This window comes from Mixophyes fleayi, chromosome 9, assembly GCF_038048845.1.
Source record: "Mixophyes fleayi isolate aMixFle1 chromosome 9, aMixFle1.hap1, whole genome shotgun sequence".
Lineage (NCBI taxonomy): Eukaryota > Metazoa > Chordata > Amphibia > Anura > Limnodynastidae > Mixophyes > Mixophyes fleayi.
This window is the reverse complement of record NC_134410.1, coordinates 115261267-115282434: the sequence shown is the minus strand read 5'-3', so window position 1 is coordinate 115282434 and position 21168 is coordinate 115261267. Positions and strand designations below refer to the sequence as shown.

At 43.5% G+C, this 21168-nt stretch overlaps 1 protein-coding gene across 2 annotated transcripts in view; it reads right to left on the bottom strand.

The window, feature by feature from the left end:
* The window catches only part of NTMT1 (N-terminal Xaa-Pro-Lys N-methyltransferase 1), a 55401-nt gene that overhangs the window by 6670 nt on the left and 27563 nt on the right, over positions 1–21168 (bottom strand). Inside the window, exon 1 of one of the 2 annotated variants that reach the window (XM_075185081.1) lies at positions 4107–4195. The exons of the other annotated variant lie outside the window; for it this stretch is intronic. The gene's annotated coding sequence lies outside the window, so the exon portion shown is untranslated. Of the gene's footprint in view, positions 1–4106; positions 4196–21168 lie in introns of those variants that run through there. 2 annotated transcript variants of the gene reach the window in all.

Below are 21168 nucleotides of genomic sequence, written 5' to 3'. Positions count from 1 at the left end.
GGTTTAACCCAATGGCTGCCATTAAGGGGGTGGGGATAATATAATCGGGCAAGGAAAGCACTGCAAGAGGGGAAAGAATTCGGTTCATTTCATCACACGTGTCAATCAAGCACGGGGAGCTGAAACAGCCTGTGCGCGAACTTACTGGCTTACAGGCTCCATCTGTTTAAAACACCAAACGCTCATGAAAAGCTCACTAAAAATAGTGATTCCCTTGCAGCATTCACACATACCATCCGTGCTACACGTACAAGAATAACAGCAGACATTTGCTAGAGACAAATAAAAAAAAAAACACAGGCAGCAGCATCTCTGGATTGTAGATGGACATGAGGAGTACAGGATTAGAAACTAAAAAAACAACATGGTAATATGTGTAAAAATATAACTTAACAGCAGGTAGAGCCACCCTGACAATAATATACACAGAGGACAGTATTGCTGAGCTGAATAATAATATACATGAGATAATGGGAGTGTTTATACATAAAGTCTGCAATGTTTCACGCCTCTGCAGTAAGTTACCATGTGCTTCTCTTATTCTCCACATTAAGCTGCACCCCCTTGTATCACAATATGGGTTATGTGGGTGAAAATTTGCACCCTTTATCTATCTGTATTTTTTCCTAACAGTAAATGAAGCCCTAAGTGACTAACAGCTTAGCAGACCTGCTTTGAAAATGGACAGTGTTAATTGGTTGATTCATACCCAGAAAGAGGGATGTCACAGTAGCTCAAAAGACTGCATACTCTGCGTATTGACCTGAAACACAACGCTATAGGAGGAGTTGCGGCTGTCTGCAATGTAGTGTGTGGGGTAATATTTTACTATCTAACATAGCAGCACTTTGTGAACAGTTTAGTTGCCCTGTGCTGTTTACACAAAAAAAGCAAATGTCTGTCTGTACAGGAGCAAACATGGTCAGAGAATTAGGGTGACCGTACAGGGGGTGGTATGGTCAGAGGATTAGGGTGACCGTAGAGGGGATGAGTATGGTCTGAGGATTAGGGTGATCGTACAGGGGCAGGTATGGTCAGAGGATTAGGGTGACTGTACAGGGGGGTGGTATGGTGTATGGTCAGAGGATTAGGGTGACCGTACAGGGGACAGGTATGGTTAGAGGATTAGGGTGACCGTACAGGGAGTAGGTATGGTCAGAGGATTAGAGTGACCGTACAGGGAGCAGTTATGGTCAGAGGATTATTGTGACTGTACAGGGGGGTGGTATGGTCAGAGGATTAGGGTGACCATACAGGGGCAGGTATGGTCAGAGGATTAGGGTGACCATACAGGGGCAGGTATGGTCAGAGGATTAGGATGACCGTACAGGGGACAGGTATGGTTAGAGGATTAGGGTGACCGTACAGGGAGCAGGTATGGTCAGAGGATTAGGATGACCGTACAGGGGACAGGTATGGTTAGAGGATTAGGGTGACCGTACAGGGAGCAGGTATGGTCAGAGGATTAGGGTGACAGTACAGGGAGCAGGTATGGTCAGAGGATTAGGATGACCGTACAGGGAGCAGGTATGGTCAGAGGATTAGGGTGACCGTACAGGGAGCAGGTATGGTCAGAGGATTAGGATGACCGTACAGGGGACAGGTATGGTTTGAGGATTAGGGTGACCGTACAGGGAGCAGGTATGGTCAGAGGATTAGGGTGACAGTACAGGGAGCAGGTATGGTCAGAGGATTAGGATGACCGTACAGGGGGCAGGTATGGTCAGAGGATTAGGGTGACCGTAGAGGGGGTGAGTATGGTCAGAGGATTAGGGTGACCGTAGAGGGGGTGAGTATGGTGTGAGGATTAGGGTGACCGTACAGGGGTGAGTATGATCAGAGGATTAGGGTGACCGTACAGGGAGCAGTTATGGTCAGAGGATTAGGGTGACTGTACAGGGGGGTGGTATGGTCAGAGGATTAAGGTGACCATACAGGGGGCAGGTATGGTTAAAGGATTAAGGTGACCGTAGAGGGGTGAGTATGATCAGAGGATTAGGGTGATCGTACAGGGAGCAGTTATGGTCAGAGGATTAGGGTGACTGTACAGGGGCAGGTATGGTCAGAGGATTAGGGTGACTGTACAGGGGGGTGGTATGGTCAGAGGATTAAGGTGACTGTACAGGGGGGTGGTATGGTCAGAGGATTAGGGTGACTGTACAGGGGACAGGTATGGTCAGATAATTAGGGTGACTGTACAGGGGGGTGGTATGGTCAGAGGATTAGGGTGACTGTACAGGGGACAGGTATGGTCAGAGGATTAGGGTGACTGTACAGGGGACAGGTATGGTCAGAGGATTAGGGTGACTGTACAGGGGGGTGGTATGGTCAGAGGATTAGGGTGACTGTACAGGGGACAGGTATGGTCAGAGGATTAGGGTGACCGTACAGGGAGCAGGTATGGTCAGAGGATTAGGGTGACGGTATGGTCAGAGGATTAGGGTCACCACACAGGGACAGCTATGGTCAGAGGATTAGGGTGACCGTACAGGGGGACAGGTATGGTCAGAGGATTAGGGTGACCGTACAGGGGCAGGTATGGTTAGAGGATTAGGGTTACCATACAGGGGCAGGTATGGTCAGAGGATTAGGGTGACGGTATGGTCAGAGGATTAGGGTGACTGTACAGGGAGCAGGTATGGTCAGAGGATTAGGGTGACGGTATGGTCAGAGGATTAGGGTCACCACACAGGGACAGGTATGGTCAGAGGATTAGGGTGACCGTACAGGGGCAGGTATGGTTAGAGGATTAGGGTGACCGTACAGGGGCAGGTATGGTTAGAGGATTAGGGTCACCACACAGGGACAGGTATGGTCAGAGGATTAGGGTGACCGTACAGGGAGCAGTTATGGTCAGAGGATTAGGGTGACCGTACAGGGGCAGGTATGGTCAGAGGATTAGGGTGACTGTACAGGGGCAGGTATGGTCAGAGGATTAGGGTGACTGTACAGGGGCAGGTATGGTCAGAGGATTAGGGTGACTGTACAGGGGCAGGTATGGTCAGAGGATTAGGGTGACTGTACAGGGGCAGGTATGGTCAGAGGATTAGGGTGACTGTACAGGGGCAGGTATGGTCAGAGGATTAGGGTGACTGTACAGGGGCAGGTATGGTCAGAGGATTAGGGTGACTGTACAGGGGCAGGTATGGTCAGAGGATTAGGGTGACTGTACAGGGGGGTGGTATGGTCAGAGGATTAGGGTGACTGTACAGGGGGGTGGTATGGTCAGAGGATTAGGGTGACCGTACAGGGGACAGGTATGGTCAGAGGATTAGGGTGACCGTACAGGGACAGGTATGGTCAGAGGATTAGGGTCACCACACAGGGACAGGTATGGTCAGAGGATTAGGGTGACTGTACAGGGGCAGGTATGGTCAGAGGATTAGGGTGACTGTACAGGGGCAGGTATGGTCAGAGGATTAGGGTGACTGTACAGGGGCAGGTATGGTCAGAGGATTAGGGTGACTGTACAGGGGCAGGTATGGTCAGAGGATTAGGGTGACTGTACAGGGGGGTGGTATGGTCAGAGGATTAGGGTGACTGTACAGGGGGGTGGTATGGTCAGAGGATTAGGGTGACCGTACAGGGGACAGGTATGGTCAGAGGATTAGGGTGACCGTACAGGGACAGGTATGGTCAGAGGATTAGGGTCACCACACAGGGACAGGTATGGTCAGAGGATTAGGGTGACTGTACAGGGGGGTGGTATGGTCAGAGGATTAGGGTGACCGTACAGGGGACAGGTATGGTCAGAGGATTAGGGTGACCGTACAGGGGACAGGTATGGTCAGAGGATTAGGGTGACCGTACAGGGGACAGGTATGGTCAGAGGATTAGGGTCACCATACAGGGGACAGGTATGGTCAGAGGATTAGGGTGCCCGTATTGGTTATGTAAGGTCAGAGGAATAGTGTGACTTTGGGGTATCTGGATGTAGCTTTATTGTGAGTGGACATACAGATTCCAGCACATCAGGATTAGTCTCTGTCTGTCAGATAAGACATTTCATACCAAACCACTAACTTCCTACAACACGTTACGTACTATATACATGACAACAGGACGGCCCATGTGTACAGCAGAAATGACACAAGCCCGATACTCACTGGCACTGCCCGGCCGGACTCTCCGCCACCCGCCGCGTCTACCGACTAATGAGTGCTAGAGGGCGCATGTGAGCGACACATCCACCACACTTCCGGCTTGAGAGCGTCCTAACCAATCACATCGCGCTTAGCGGATACAACCAATTAACGCTCCAATCGTCACATAGCAATTTACCAACCAGGACAACGCTGCTACTAGATTGACAGGAGAGTTATCCAATCATTGTGCGACCGGCGAATACTTGACTGACAAGTCAGTCTTCCAGGACTGCATAATACAAGCTGATGTGTTGCAGTTATTAAATATTAAATCACGTGATCTATGAATATGTATTACTAGTTCTCTCTTGTATTGCACAATTATCCTATCAGGCAACCCATGTTCTGCAGAATATAAATTGCTGTGAGAAAAAAAATGCTTGTTTTAAATAAAATGTTTCAGTAAGTCATTGAAAATTATGTAAAAGACACTATTGGCTGAATACATTTTATTGAGAGAAATATATTTCAGTAGAAATAATATAAATAAATAAATATAAATAAAACATAAAAACAACATTGTAGCATAATAAAAAATAAAACATGAAAAATGAAAGCACAGTAGTGGGGAAGTTGCATACAAAAAGGTCATTTATGAGGCTGAAAAGTGCAAATATGAATAAGGCTCATATTGTACCCACATGCAAACAGGAGATTTTGTTTTGTGGACAAGATATTCAAATACGCTTCAAAGGTTGCATTCCTGGGTTAGTGTGAGGCTGCAGAGCCTTATTCCCCTGCAAAACAACTTGATTCTTAAGTGTGTGTAACGCCGGTGGCGTTAGTGTATAAATTAAAATAGTGTGAATAAAGTGGTATTTAATTTCTCATGAGATGGTCTGGTACCCAACATTTCATCCACAATACATTATAACATCAAGTGTTCCTGCAGGGGTTTCACGTGTGTTTGGCGAACAGCAGACATCAGCGAGACGCTTCTTGCACCTTACAAGAGCATTTTATAAGCAATGCAAGGCGTGCAAATTAATTTATTATTTTGCACATAAGTTAAATACTGGCTGTTTTTTTTCATGTAGCACACAAATACAAATAGTTTTATTTGTACACTGACATTTACAGTTGATCTAGCACAGGGGTCAGGGAACTTTTTTACCTTTTACCCCCAAATATATTTAGATATGCCGACGTTACCCCCTTGATTTGAAAGGAAGGAAATCATATATTATTATTTATTGGAATTCAGAATTTTATTGAATCTATTAAAAATTTCTTTGAGAGCTTCAACTTCAAAACTTCAGGTATTGGAGAAATGATGTTGCTTCATTTTTGATACAAGAGCATCAATATTGGGACATTTTTATGTCAGAGCAATTTGGATACAGTCTTCAGCGTCCAATCGATTTCTCTGCTTTGTTTTTATGTTCGTTAGAGTGAAAAATCCTTGTTCGCAAAGGTAGGTTGTTGCAAAAGGCAGCAACTTTTTGACTGCCTCCTCATGTGCAATTTTGATGCCTTTGCAGCTGTTGACATCCAAAAATATGACAGATCTGCTTTGTTTTCAAATGCAATACGTTCTTCATTATTGCATCGAAGCTCAAGAGGTGCCTCTGCCAACCCTTGAGGTTCTTCTGGTACAACAGCAATTTCACATTTAAAGGGGTCTACAATCCAACTGACAGCATGTGAATCGGCAGCATTATCCCCAGGAATTTCATTTTTACCCCATTTGGGGTAATTTACCCCTCTTCCCTGACCACTGATCTAGGACATGCCCTAACCCAACCATAAATCTATCCCCACATTTAAATCTCCCCCCTCCAATGTAACATGGTTATGACTAACATTTTTCTCCCTCCGTTATAGACCAGGCACAGTTGTCAGCAAAGCATTGGTGTCAGCCGCTAATACAAGGCGCTTTCGCTGATTGGATGCAGATTACTTCCCCCTTCTTTGTACTTAGTGGTTCTTGGTCCTTTCGTGTGGACACGTCATCGTGAGTCTAGAGGAGGCGTTTGCTTCTGTGACGCCAGACTAAGCCATTCAGTATGATATCCTGGGTTAGTGGATTCTGGGCCACTTGGCCATCCACTTGTTTGGTTTTCTTATCGGTTCTTTCGCTGAACCCGCATTTTGCTTTCCGCTGCCAATTTAATTATAATTAAAAACTATGACCTTGGCAAGAAAATGCATCCTCCACATGTGGATCCAGAGCACATCCCCAACACTGGACCTCTTTAAAGAAAAATTGTTCTTTGCCATGAAAATGGACTGGTTGGAAGCCTCCCTCCAAAAAACAAAATACACAGGGAGATTTTTTGACACTTGGGAGAGCTTTGTTGGCACTTTGTCAGTCCCGCTGAGAGAGCAAATACAAAAATGTTTTCAACACACCCTTTGGTACGAAACTAGAATATTCATGCAAGACCCACCTATCTTTCTGGACTAGGAGAGTGCTTGTGTTGCCCCGGTCTCTCCAGGCTTCTGTATCTTATGTGTGATAGCATATATTTATAGTTCACTTCAGTAACTCACAGATGACGACTTTCCTCATACTATGTGTCGTGGTTCATGATTATTAAGTATAAACATATCTTTGTTCTAATTTATTTACTGATGTGTACATGTTTGACATTCTTCAATAAAGAAATAAAAAAAACAAAAAAAACTGTGACCTTGATATACCAAAGTTATACCTGTGTCCGTTATCATTATTTAATTTTAGACTAATAAGTTTGACGGGTAAAAAAAGGTTTATTGTGCAGTGGAAGGAAAACATCAATGTTATGTAGTTTGGTAAGGAGTACATAGCTTAACCCCTTGGTTGCCAGATGTCTGGGTACTTTTCACCTCAGCAATAGGAATTAACCTTCCCCTGATTTAATCTACTCTATTGTATTTATACGTGCTTGTCCGGGAGACTCCTGAATTCCGGGTAGGTCTACTGCACTCCCAGGAGAGTGGGGAAACCTTCTGCATTTGCCCACTTCCTAGTGAAGTGGGCGGCATTAGAGCTGTTATGACGCAATTCCCTGAGAATTGCATAATTTTAGCCACACCCCCTGCTGTAAAATGATGCCTACGCATCACTACATTGGGGAGGGCATGGCCAAAATGATGCAATTTGTCAAGCCCCATCCCCCCCGCCCATACCACCCACTTCCCCTCCCAGACAGCAACAGCCAAAAGTTGGCAAGTATGATATTATATTGGTTTTGCTGTATAAGGAAAAGAAGATGCAGAGTAGTGGTAAGGCTACATAGCCCCTAGCCTAGGACATCAGAATTGTAGAGGCAGCATAATGGGTTTGATTTAATCAATTCACCATATTTCCTTCGCTTCTCAGGTGGAGGAAGTCAGCTCTGATTTGTTTTTTTAGTTGAGCTGCACTGTAGGTAGTAACCAAATATTATGTATGGCGCCTCTCTGCTTGAAAAGCTGGGTACTGCATCTTTGTGTATAATTGTACACAGAGCCTTATATATGGGGGAAGTTTGGAGTTTCCAGAACTTTCAGCTCTGGGCAATTTGGTGCACCAAAAAAACTAAATATGGCAGATAAATAAAAAAGTACTTCTTTGTTCTGCCCCTTGGCTAAGTATCCTATAAAAAAATGAGCTGCTTGCTGGCAAGGGAATTTCACAGCAAAATGTGAAATATAGTTACTGGTCCAGACCTGAGTAAATATCTTACAACAATGGTACAAGGGTTATTGATTATGTCACAATAGGACTAGGCAGTGTAATCTGTCCAGCCCAGTCATGCACAGTAAGCTGCCAGTCTGCCATAGCTAATTGTTGTGTAATTTACACTATAAATGAGTCTTCCCTATAGCAGATCTGTGTTCATAACCTGCATCCATGACAGCAGCTCACAACAATCACACCAAATAACTGACTAAATCACACCCACAGGCTGTGCTAACACCTGAGCCAAATGTGAGCCTGGACAGTGACCACAGCGGAGAAAAAAGTGGACATTGTGTCAGCATCCTAAAAAAACGAACTATATGCTGGTTTTATAACAACAACTGAACAGAACAAGCTATTTGCTGCCGTCAGCAGTTACAGAGAACACTTTATCCAGGTATGTTTACACATGGATAGTTTCTGAATATATGTGCTAATATTCACCAACACTGTCTTCATTACAATCAGTGAAAATGACATGAAATTAGTGCAAGAACATACACTTTTTTTCTGTACAAACGTGTACATGCAAAGGGGTATACTTACTAAACTATGGGTTTGAAAAAGTGGAGATGTTGCCTATAGCAACCAATCAGATTCTAGCTATCATTTATTTAGTACATTCTACAAAATGACAGCTAGAATCTGATTGGTTGCTGTAGGCAACATCTTCACCTGCAGATTAGTAAATATACCCCAAAGTCACTTACGAACACCTTCCAGCTACCAACTAACATAAAAAACACACTCTAAACATACACAGCCACAAACAACACACATAAACTCACAATAATACATACAGGGATATAGTTTTGGTGAATTTGGTAGCCACACAGACTTCTCTATGAGGCGTTCTGGCGTTATAACTCAATACGGATGGATTGCTGTTCATTTAGGATTGCCGACATATGAAAATGTTACGTTTAAGGGCATTTAGGATGCTGCACCAAACTTAATATATTAGACCTTATGGATGATTAGATATTCATGCATTTATGTGTATTACTCTATGGATATTGCAAAAGCCTTTCCAAGAGTTTAAAAGGAATGCTCGCTCTTTTTATATCCCCTCAGGTAGTGCGCTCCTCTCAGGCACCCCGTTTATTAAATTACTAATGATGCTGGTTCTTGCTGAATTTTAAATTGTCCAAACATGAAACAATTTTATTTGTTTTTTAATTGAAAGATCTAACACCCACGTACACAGAAATACATTGTATTCATGTACTGGGTGATAAAAACGTCACATGCTGGAATTGTAATTAGATTGCTTTGTTTTAGAGAATTCGTGTGCCACCCATGTAGCAATAGGTGTCTGATTATATAATTTTATAAATTATGAATATATTGCAAATAAAATCATTGTGTGTGTACTTTTACGCCGGTGGACTGAAGCAATTGGAAAACATTTATTGGGCAAGTTTACTAAAGTGTGTTGTTTTTTTTTTGCAGTTTGTAAACCTCCACACACTGAATGCGGTTTTTGAGCCCATAACCGCAGGATTGACTAATCTGCGATACGGGGACTGAAAACTCAAACTGTATACGATGTGTAGCAGTTTGCAAACACCAAAACCACCTGCAGTTTAGGCAAAACCGCCAGGAGAAAGACACATTTTTTTTTAGAGCATACATTATCCTCTAATGCCTTACTGTTTTCCTGCAGCTCGCCTTTCACGCGTAACAGTAGTTGTGCACCACTTTTAGACTCCAAATTACTTGGTCTTGCTTGGTCACGAGTGACCGTACAAGAAGAAGGCTCAGTAACATTTCTTGATCTGCCACTAATAGAGAAAGGCGAAGACCTCATTCTTTCTTTGCCACTGCGTGTGTAGAATGGCATGTTGGCAATTTTTTTTTTTCGGCAGTTAACTTTTCCTCAGTTACACTTCCTTTTCGCTTCAACACAGTAAAAAAAATTTGTGTGTGTATTTTTTCCTGATTTAAAAATACTATGTACTTTTATATAGGCTTTACCAGATGACGTACTGAGAACACTACCATCAGGACTGGTGCCAGCACCTGCTTGCTGATTCTGCTCATATGTGGACTGCTTGGAATTCATTTCAATGAGACCAAAGCACTTGTAGTGCAAATATTCAATAGATAGTGCTGCAAATTATGACTTTTTGCAGCCAGAAAAATTAGTGTTTCACACTGGGGAATATGGGACACCCCAAAGCACTTGTAGTGCAAAATATTCAATAGATAGTGCTGCTAAATATGACATTTTGCAGCCAGAAAAATTAGTGTTTCACACTGGGGAATATGGCACACCCCAAAGCACTTGTAGTGCTAAATATTGTATAGATACTGCTGCTAAATATGAATTTTGGCAGCCAGAAAAATTATTGTATCACACTGGGGAATATGGTACACCCCAAAGCACTTGTAGTGCAAAATATTGAAAAAAAGACTCCTCTATCCTCCTCTAACAATTGCTAATAGAATTGGTATCAGAAATGCAATAATAATTGAAAGAATAAGGTATACAATTATTGCTCTGTCCCTGCTCTAATACAGCCTGTGACCTAACCCTGCTCTCTCCCTCTGTCAAATGGAGATGGATTGCTATGGAGGCGGGTATTTATGCATTTCAAATATTGCGAGAACCGAGTCCCGAGATCCGATGATGTCACAATGACGTTCTGCCTCGATTTCGATTCCGAACGGGTGGGAGAGTACCGAGCCTGCTCGGCTTGGTACTCGGATAGGCAAAGTTCGGGCGGGTTCGGATCTCGGAGGAACCGAGCCCGCCCATCTCTACTTGAAACACATTCGTTTTAGGGGTTTGCGAAACACCATACATCGAAGGCTGTTAGAATTTTCTGCCTCCAAACTGCAGATTAGCAAAGCCGATGTGTGGCAGTTTGCAAAACTCATACAAAAACGCTGCTTAGTAAATTTCCCCTTTAGTTTTGTCCGGAGAGTTGTGCAATATAGTCAGGACTATGTGCCATGGGCATCCAGTCAGGTGCTGCCTTCTACATCCCAGTAGTGCCAGCTGGGCATTATTTAAGCAAATTGACTGCAATACAGAAGTGGGCATCTTCCAAAGCTACAGTGTGACTGACTGAATATATATTTCCTATGATACAGCTCTGGGTATTGGAAGTAGCTGGAAGAAAATCTCTATTATCAGACAGTGACATCCAGAGTCCAAAGGACAATAAGCAATGTCAACTTTACCTCTTGAACCAATCTCTCCAGTGCATTGAAATGTTTCCTGAATTCTACCTAAATACTGCTAGTTTCCCCCTCATTAAGATATTAGTCTAATTTTATTGCATTTTTAAATATATTTATTAGATGTGTTTGTCTGAAAGATTAAATACATTGGTATATTACCACCTTAGTGTATCCTAGTCACATGTTTTGCATCTAGAATGTGCAAACGGAATGCCGCTAAAAGTGGCAATTTAAGTCACCTCCAAGATGTAATTAAAACAGACCCTGTGTGCGAGCAGAATGCGGGTGACCGTGTACAAAGTGGGAAAATCCTTAAAATTTTTCCCAATCAGGTCAAATATATTTGCGCCACATTAGATGCATAGGCCAGTAATGGTAGGGAACAATGGACTCACTATTAAACAGACAGGGTGCATTTCCAGGAAAGCTGCCGTCAGTGTAGAAGAGAAAAGGATGACTCCTTTGTACCTCCCAACATTTCAGAATCCCGAAAGCGGGACAAAATAAGCCCTGCCCCCCGTTAAGCCCAAACGTCACTCACAAATCGGGAAATTACTGTAACCCCACCCACTTTCCTGTTACACCCCACCCCTTTGTGTTGCGCTCAGTGGGATTTCCCTCCAAAATCAGGACAATTGGGAGTTAAGTTCCTCCCCATATATTCACTCGTAAACAAACCTCCAATAGTACAGTATTTTTAAATATTAGAAACATTCTTTGTGTTACTGGTCCTTTAATGAGTGACACCTCCCCCATACTAATACATAAAAATATATTGACAAATAGGTTTCGGTGTGAAAAATACCATATGTTTCACTGAACATTTATGGAAATGGTAAGTTTAAAATTACAGGAATTTTCACCTTCAAATGAATTAAATATCAACTACATTTATGAAAGAGTTTCACTGCTAACGATGTAGGTGTCTACAACATGGCCTGTCCCACATTAGGTGGCCCATGACGTGGATTGTACATTATTTGGCTTCTGCGTTGGAACTTCTGTGAACCTGGAGGAACCTGGCTCACATGTAAAAAAAATTAGACACATGGGGAAATTAAATTGCTATCTCCATGCATCATAGAGCAGGGAAGGTTGATCATTGCCACTGTGCTCATACAAAAAAAAAAAGAGTAAAACAAATAGGGTTAAAGAGCAATAAAAAAATAATAAAGTAAAATAAGTAAATAAAATAAACAAACACTGTTGTGAGAGTTATTTAACGTTGTTGTCCTTGGATACAGCACAATTTTGATGTGCTCTTGGCATGTATAAGCCAATATATTAGTCATCTGAAGGTCGAAAGCTCTTCTAACCCAATATATACATTTGGTTTATTATCCTTGTTACCTAATAATTCTGTTTAACTGCGGTAATAGAAATATTTTACCTTTTTTTCCTTTCTTTTTATCTCCCTAAGCAAAACTATTGTGGTATAATGCAGCCGGCACTCTGTGAGGTAGGGGACAGAGACCCTTAGTGTAAGACACGTTGATGGATGTATCTGGCAGTGACAGCAAAAAGTTAGATGTATTCTACAGTGAGCTTCGCCGAAAATATCCAAACACCTTCACCCTTGCTACTAACCTTGGCAAAGGAGGTGGAGCAGTACAAAAATTGCCACATCTGCCATCTCTTGGGATTGTACCAACCTCCCTGAACCATCCTCCCAATCAAAGATGGAGTCAAGACAGTTTCCTCTCCAAAGTTGAACTTCAGAAAACACAAAATGAACAGAGGCAGGGGGCAGAAAACTCCCAGCAGAGTGGCCGTTCCGTCATCATCCAGGATAAAATCATATCTGTGCCAACCTGGAACAGAAGCAATGACCTGGGTGCTCAAAAACGGGTCCCGTTCCATCTCCCAACTCTACGTACTCAAGTTGAACAAAACAAAACGGAGCTGAAAAATCGACTCAACCTATCCAAAAAGGTTGACGGTGAAAAATATAGTAGCCAAAATAATAGTGTAGATGATGCAGCAGTTGCCTCTTCCAACAAGAGCGGCTCTAGTCAAGATCCATTAGCAGTTATTGTGAAAGAGATTTTGCCCAACAAGCCCAGCAAGTTAATAACGGACCCGTCTAAAAACACGGACAACTTGTCAAGTAACGGTAAAAGTTTATCTTTAATAGTGGTATACATTTATATATGTTATATAAATCAAAAATTGTTATAATACCCCGACTGTAAGTATTCTCAATGGCAATACACTATGTCCATGAACGCGGCACAGGGTAACACACTTTGTCTATGAACGCGGCACAGGGTAACACACTATGTCCATGAACGCGGCACAGGGTAACACAATATGTCCATGAACGCGGCACAGGGTAACACACTATGTCCATGAACGCGGCACAGGGTAACACACTATGTCCATGAACGCGGCACAGGGTAACACACTATGTCCATGAACGCGGCACAGGGTAACACGCTATGTCCATGAACGCGGCACAGGGTAACACGCTATGTCCATGAACGCGGCACAGGGTAACACACTATGTCCATGAACGCGGCACAGGGTAACACACTATGTCCATGAACGCGGCACAGGGTAACACACTATGTCCATGAACGCGGCACAGGGTAACACACTATGTCCATGAACGCGGCACAGGGTAACACACTATGTCCATGAACGCGGCACAGGATAACACACTATGTCCATGAACGCGGCACAGGGTAACACACTATGTCCATGAACGCGGCACAGGGTAACACACTATGTCCATGAACGCGGCACAGGGTAACACACTATGTCCATGAACGCGGCACAGGGTAACACACTATGTCCATGAACGCGGCACAGGGTAACACACTATGTCCATGAACGCGGCACAGGGCAACACACTATGTCCATGAACGCGGCACAGGGTAACACACTATGTCCATGAACGCGGCACAGGGTAACACACTATGTCCATGAACGCGGCACAGGGTAACACACTATGTCCATGAACGCGGCACAGGGTAACACACTATGTCCATGAACGCGGCACAGGGTAACACACTATGTCCATGAACGCGGCACAGGGTAACACACTATGTCCATGAACGCGGCACAGGGTAACACACTATGTCCATGAACGCGGCACAGGGTAACACACTATGTCCATGAACGCGGCACAGGGTAACACACTTTGTCCATGAACGCGGCACAGGGTAACACACTATGTCCATGAACGCGGCACAGGGTAACACACTATGTCCATGAACGCGGCACAGGGTAACACACTATGTCCATGAACGCGGCACAGGGTAACACACTATGTCCATGAACGCGGCACAGGGTAACACACTATGTCCATGAACGCGGCACAGGGTAACACACTATGTCCATGAACGCGGCACAGGGTAACACACTATGTCCATGAACGCGGCACAGGATAACACACTATGTCCATGAACGCGGCACAGGGCAACACACTATGTCCATGAACGCGGCACAGGGCAACACACTAACTATGTCCATGAACGCGGCACAGGGCAACACACTATGTCCATGAACGCGGCACAGGGTAACACACTTTGTCTATGAACGCGGCACAGGGTAACACACTATGTCCATGAACGCGGCACAGGGCAACACACTATGTCCATGAACGCGGCACAGGGTAACACACTATGTCCATGAACGCGGCACAGGGTAACACACTTTGTCCATGAACGCGGCACAGGGTAACACACTATGTCCATGAACGCGGCACAGGGTAACACACTATGTCCATGAACGCGGCACAGGGTAACACACTATGTCCATGAACGTGGCACAGGGTAACACACTATGTCCATGAACGCGGCACAGGGTAACACACTATGTCCATGAACGCGGCACAGGGTAACACACTATGTCCATGAACGCGGCACAGGGTAACACACTATGTCCATGAACGCGGCACAGGGTAACACACTTTGTCCATGAACGCGGCACAGGGTAACACACTATGTCCATGAACGCGGCACAGGGTAACACACTATGTCCATGAACGCGGCACAGGGTAACACACTATGTCCATGAACGCGGCACAGGGTAACACACTATGTCCGTGAACGCGGCACAGGGTAACACACTATGTCCATGAACGCGGCACAGGGTAACACACTATGTCCATGAACGCGGCACAGGGTAACACACTATGTCCATGAACGCGGCACAGGATAACACACTATGTCCATGAACGCGGCACAGGGCAACACACTATGTCCATGAACGCGGCACAGGGCAACACACTAACTATGTCCATGAACGCGGCACAGGGCAACACACTATGTCCATGAACGCGGCACAGGGTAACACACTTTGTCTATGAACGCGGCACAGGGTAACACACTATGTCCATGAACGCGGCACAGGGCAACACACTATGTCCATGAACGCGGCACAGGGTAACACACTATGTCCATGAACGCGGCACAGGGTAACACACTATGTCCATGAACGCGGCACAGGGTAACACAATATGTCCATGAACGCGGCACAGGGTAACACACTATGTCCATGAACGCGGCACAGGGTAACACGCTATGTCCATGAACGCGGCACAGGGTAACACACTATGTCCATGAACGCGGCACAGGGTAACACACTATGTCCATGAACGCGGCACAGGGCAACACACTATGTCCATGAACGCGGCACAGGGTAACACACTATGTCCATGAACGCGGCACAGGGTAACACACTATGTCCATGAACGCGGCACAGGGCAACACACTAACTATGTCCATGAACGCGGCACAGGGTAACACACTATGTCCATGAACGAGGCACAGGGTAACACACTATGTCCATGAACGCGGCACAGGGTAACACACTATGTCCATGAACGCGGCACAGGGTAACACACTATGTCCATGAACGCGGCACAGGGTAACACACTATGTCCATGAACGCGGCACAGGGTAACACACTATGTCCATGAACGCGGCACAGGGTAACACACTATGTCCATGAACGCGGCACAGGGTAACACACTATGTCCATGAACGCGGCACAGGGTAACACACTATGTCCATGAACGCGGCACAGGGTAACACACTATGTCCATGAACGCGGCACAGGGTAACACACTATGTCCATGAACGCGGCACAGGGTAACACACTATGTCCATGAACGCGGCACAGGGTAACACACTATGTCCATGAACGCGGCACAGGGTAACACACTATGTCCATGAACGCGGCACAGGGTAACACACTATGTCCATGAACGCGGCACAGGGTAACACACTATGTCCATGAACGCGGCACAGGGTAACACACTATGTCCATGAACGCGGCACAGGGTAACACACTATGTCCATGAACGTGACACAGGATAACACACTATGTCCATGAACGCGGCACAGGGTAACACACTATGTCCATGAACGCGGCACAGGGTAACACACTATGTCCATGAACGCGGCACAGGGCAACACACTATGTCCATGAACGCGGCACAGGGTAACACACTATGTCCATGAACGCGGCACAGGGTAACACACTATGTCCATGAACGTGACACAGGGTAACACACTATGTCCATGAACGCGGCACAGGGTAACACACTATGTCCATGAACGCGGCACAGGGTAACACACTATGTCCATGAACGCGGCACAGGGTAACACACTATGTCCATGAACGTGGCACAGGGTAACACACTATGTCCATGAACGCGGCACAGGGTAACACACTATGTCCATGAACGCGGCACAGGGTAACACACTATGTCCATGAACGCGGCACAGGGTAACACACTATGTCCATGAACGCGGCACAGGGTAACACACTATGTCCATGAACGCGGCACAGGGTAACACACTATGTCCATGAACGCGGCACAGGGTAACACACTATGTCCATGAACGCGGCACAGGGTAACACACTATGTCCATGAACGTGGCACAGGGTAACACACTATGTCCATGAACGTGGCACAGGGTAACACACTATGGGCATCTGTTAATCACTATATGACCGGATGGTTTTTGCCCCCTTCGTGGCCATACTAATTTTCACATTTTGGTAATGAGCCTGTTCCTGTTTTCGTCAACAAAATTAAACTTTATACGTTTTTTTTCCATGACAGATAGCGCTTCATTTGGTAGCATAGTTTAATATCTTTTAAGTCATGGGCAATATATAAGAAAAACAGGTACAAGCCATGATTTACCCTCATGTTACTTATATTCAAACAGTGCCAGCCCCGATTGTAACAAAATGGCTTTCCAGAGTACAGGGAAGCCAAATGTATGTACTTTATATAAGGTGTGACATTGCTTTAGAGAGACAAAGTTATGCATTTTAGTTTTAAATATATATTTTATTACCCCTCATACTATGCTGTTACTACACATGACTGCGAAACACCCATATGCATATTTGGTCGAGGGTGGGAGGACCAATATGTGGATTCTAGATTGGAGAGCTTCCATCTCAGTCACCTGCTATTCTAAGAAGACAAAACCAGTTTCATTTTTTACTTCAAATGTAAGGCTAAAACATTAATAGTAAAAAAATCAAGAAATACTAGTATCAAGCTTATAATCTAAATACTGACCCTTACATTGCCCTAATGTTAGCCCAAGTCCTAAATCTGAAACGACATCAAGTTTTAATCCCAAACCTAAACCAAGCTGATCTTGTCATCACCAACTTGCCTACTGATCATTCATGACACCAATTGACTTCTGTCCCCTCCACATCTTCTGGAAGGGTGGGATGAAATGTAGGCTAGTATGCTTTAGTATATATGGGGAGGGCTCACTAACTTTATTGTATATATAAAGGCATGGGTAATCGCAGTGGTGGGAATTGGCCTGCTCTATCAGGAGTTCAGGAGGTCTCATCCTAATTCTGCAGTCTTCCGGACTCTCCAGGAAAGTAGATACCTATGTATTAAAGTTAGTAAGACCTCTCTGTATATATTAAGTAAGGTGGTTTCACATAAATTATTTCCATGTATAATGTATAATAAAGTTACTTAGGCCTTATATAAAGTAAGCCATTTCCATGTATACTAAAGTTAGTAAGGCTTCCTACCAAAACATGACCCTCGCAAAGTTATAGTAGGAACCCTGGGGAGCCAGTTTTTTTTGTTTTTGTTTTTTATTTAGGAACGAATATTAATATATTGAAAACTGAAACAAATCATGTTTAACAATGAACCATTGTTTCTCTGGAAGCACAAAGACTGACACCTGTGAAATGTGAATTATATTGCACCACGGAACACAGAACTCTCACAGGCATTTCATTATCCTGATTTTTTCCAGGTGGTTGGAATTCAGACCGCAACTCTGGAGTCCCTGTGTGCACACCCATAAAAATATTAAGGTAAAATCTATTTTCAAATATCTAAAAACATTTCTAAAACTGGTACACAGGATAAAGGGGCTGAATCCAAGAGCCAATCAAACTTTTACTTTCATTTCCTAAACTGTACTAGGAAAAAATTAGATTGAATTTGAATGGTTGCTATGGGTTACAGCATCTTCCACCTGTGCATCCGTTTTCATAAATGTTCCCATTATGGTTCTGAAGGAATAATGGAATTCTGTGTAGGCACACAGAACATTTGGTTCTTAATCATTGGTTGCTGACATTATCCATTACCCTATCAGCATCACTGACATTATTGATTGGACTAAAGGCCTTATGATCTTGCTGGAAATTAAAGTTGGCCCATTTTGTCCGTTGATCTGGTTTGAATGATCTCAATTTTTCCCAACTCTTTCATTTTATTAAAAACTATCACAACACTTTATGATATAATTCATTACACAACAATTATAATATTCATTTTCCACCTTGCTTTGTCCACAAGGGCTCCTAACCTTCTCAGATCCAGGTTAGGTCTATGAATTGGCTGGGGGTCAGATTTCCTTCCTGTTAAATAATCTACAAGACCCTTACCCAAAAAATGATGTTTACCTACTGCAATATGTACTTCTAAAAGTGCTATTTGGAAAAACCTATTGACCAAGCCATAAAAATGTATAATAGGTGGCTGATCTATCAATCATGAAATGTATGGCTCTTTGGTACAACAATGGATGCTGTATAATCCTATGGTAATTCACCGGCCTTCACAGACTGTTTTATAACAAATATTACAAATATCATTTGAGTCAATAGAAGGCCTAAATGATTAAAAGTGGAATTGGCAAAAAATGCAATCATGACAAAAGATTTGTTTAGTCCATTATAGTGAATGCTGGATGGACCATTGAAGTATCATTCCCTATTGTTTTGAGTCCATAGGGCTAGATTTACTAAACTGTGGGTTTGAAAAAGTAGGGATGTTGTCTATAGCAACCAATCAGATTCTAGCTGTCATTTTGTAGAATGTACTAAATAAATGAAAGCTAGAATTTGATTGGTTGCTATAGGCAACATCCCCACTTTTTCAAACCCGCAGCTTAGTAAATCTAGCCCATAGTCTGTCCAGCATTCACTATGAATGTGTACTATAGGCACATTATCCAATGGGTAATCTATATAGCAAGTGGTGTTTAGGCTGTGCTCGCCCTATAGTGAACGCAGTCATCTAAATGTATTTATGAAACACTGAATTTTGTACTGTCCTGTAAGCGATCATACACGGGAGAAGATGCTTGTGTGCACACTCCTGTAGACCGCAGATAAAATGCTAACCATAATTATCAAATCATCTTATTATAAATTAGGGGATACGTACCTCCCAACAAGTGTCCCAGTTTGACGAGACTGTCCTGTCAGTCGGCAAGTTTGTCTCACCTCCTGGGAAGTTGCAATCCAAGAGCTGGATTTGCCAATTAACCTACCGGTATGTTTTTGGAGTGTGGGAGGAGACCGGAGCACCCAGAGGAAACCCACGCAAACACAAGGAGAACATACAAACTCCACACAGATAAGACCATGGTCGCAAATCGAACTCATGACCCCAGTGTTGTGAGGCTGAAGTGCTAACCACTAGGCCACTGTGAGTCTTCCTTGTTCATTGAAACTTGCACTCAGCCACTAGTCTAAAGTAGGAGACTATTGGAATGAAATTCAATGCTGGAAAAATAATTTCTGTGAATCTCAAATGCAACTTCCAGCTTTTGTTGCTTTTACTCAATTCCCACGATTCAAAATGCTAATTTAACCAAGCGTAATACTCTTTCCTGCTTTCTATGAGTGGCCAAAATCAATAATCCACTGATTGTGGGAAACATATCGGCTTCAATAAACGCTGTTGATTTCTTGTCCTATTCGGTTGCATGTTCCCACCACACATAGGGCCTGATTCATGATTGGAAATAACTTACACGTAACTTTTTGCGCATAAAAGCGTTTTAAAAAGAGCACAGAACTTGTGCCTAGTTCAAACCCCAATGTATCTCAAGAAACATTTCCATTTGAATCTGGGTGTAAGTACGCTCTACATACAGATCAGACTGCAGTATACTGTTCAATAAAAGGTCACATCGGAACACATAAAAAAAAAAAGGACTTACTGGGAGACTTCCTGATTGGCTCCCTGGTCATATCACCACTCCTCCTCCTGCCTTTATTGTAAAACTATCACAATTCATTCACTTACATCTTACATACCAAAACTTACTGTGTAGTACTAGAAGTATGGTTCTTAATAGACATTTTAATATACTGTACCTTGGGTGAGTGGCTTCCTATGTTTCTCAGTGTGTTTCATAAGGAATATTAAAGAATGATGGTTTGAAAAAAGTGAAGTGGGGACTCATGGACTGTGCAGTAATGATAATAGTATCCTGCATAAATGTATGGTAAATTCATAATTTTAGTTAATTTATAATTTGTGATTCTACGGAATAGCGAGTTTTGTGTAATCCTGATGAATATATGTTCATTACTTTTTTTTTTAATCATTTTCAAAGGCCAAAAATCAATAATCATCATGACCCACACCTAAGGGACATCAGACAAAAATTGTCAGCCAAACCCAAAACGACTTCTGGACCAATTAAAGGCGATCACATGGTATTGCCGGACAACTTGTAAGTCTTTTTTTGAACATCATATATTCTGTACTGCTTACTCTGTGAAAAGCCAAGTGGTATACATGATTAAACGATACCCACTAATCTCTAAATGTTGCATCCTATCAGTATAATCACTCTTTGATAGTGTGCAGGTATTTGTCTTGAAAACAAGTGTATTGTGAAAGTAAATGGAATATGTATGTTTTAATTTGATAGA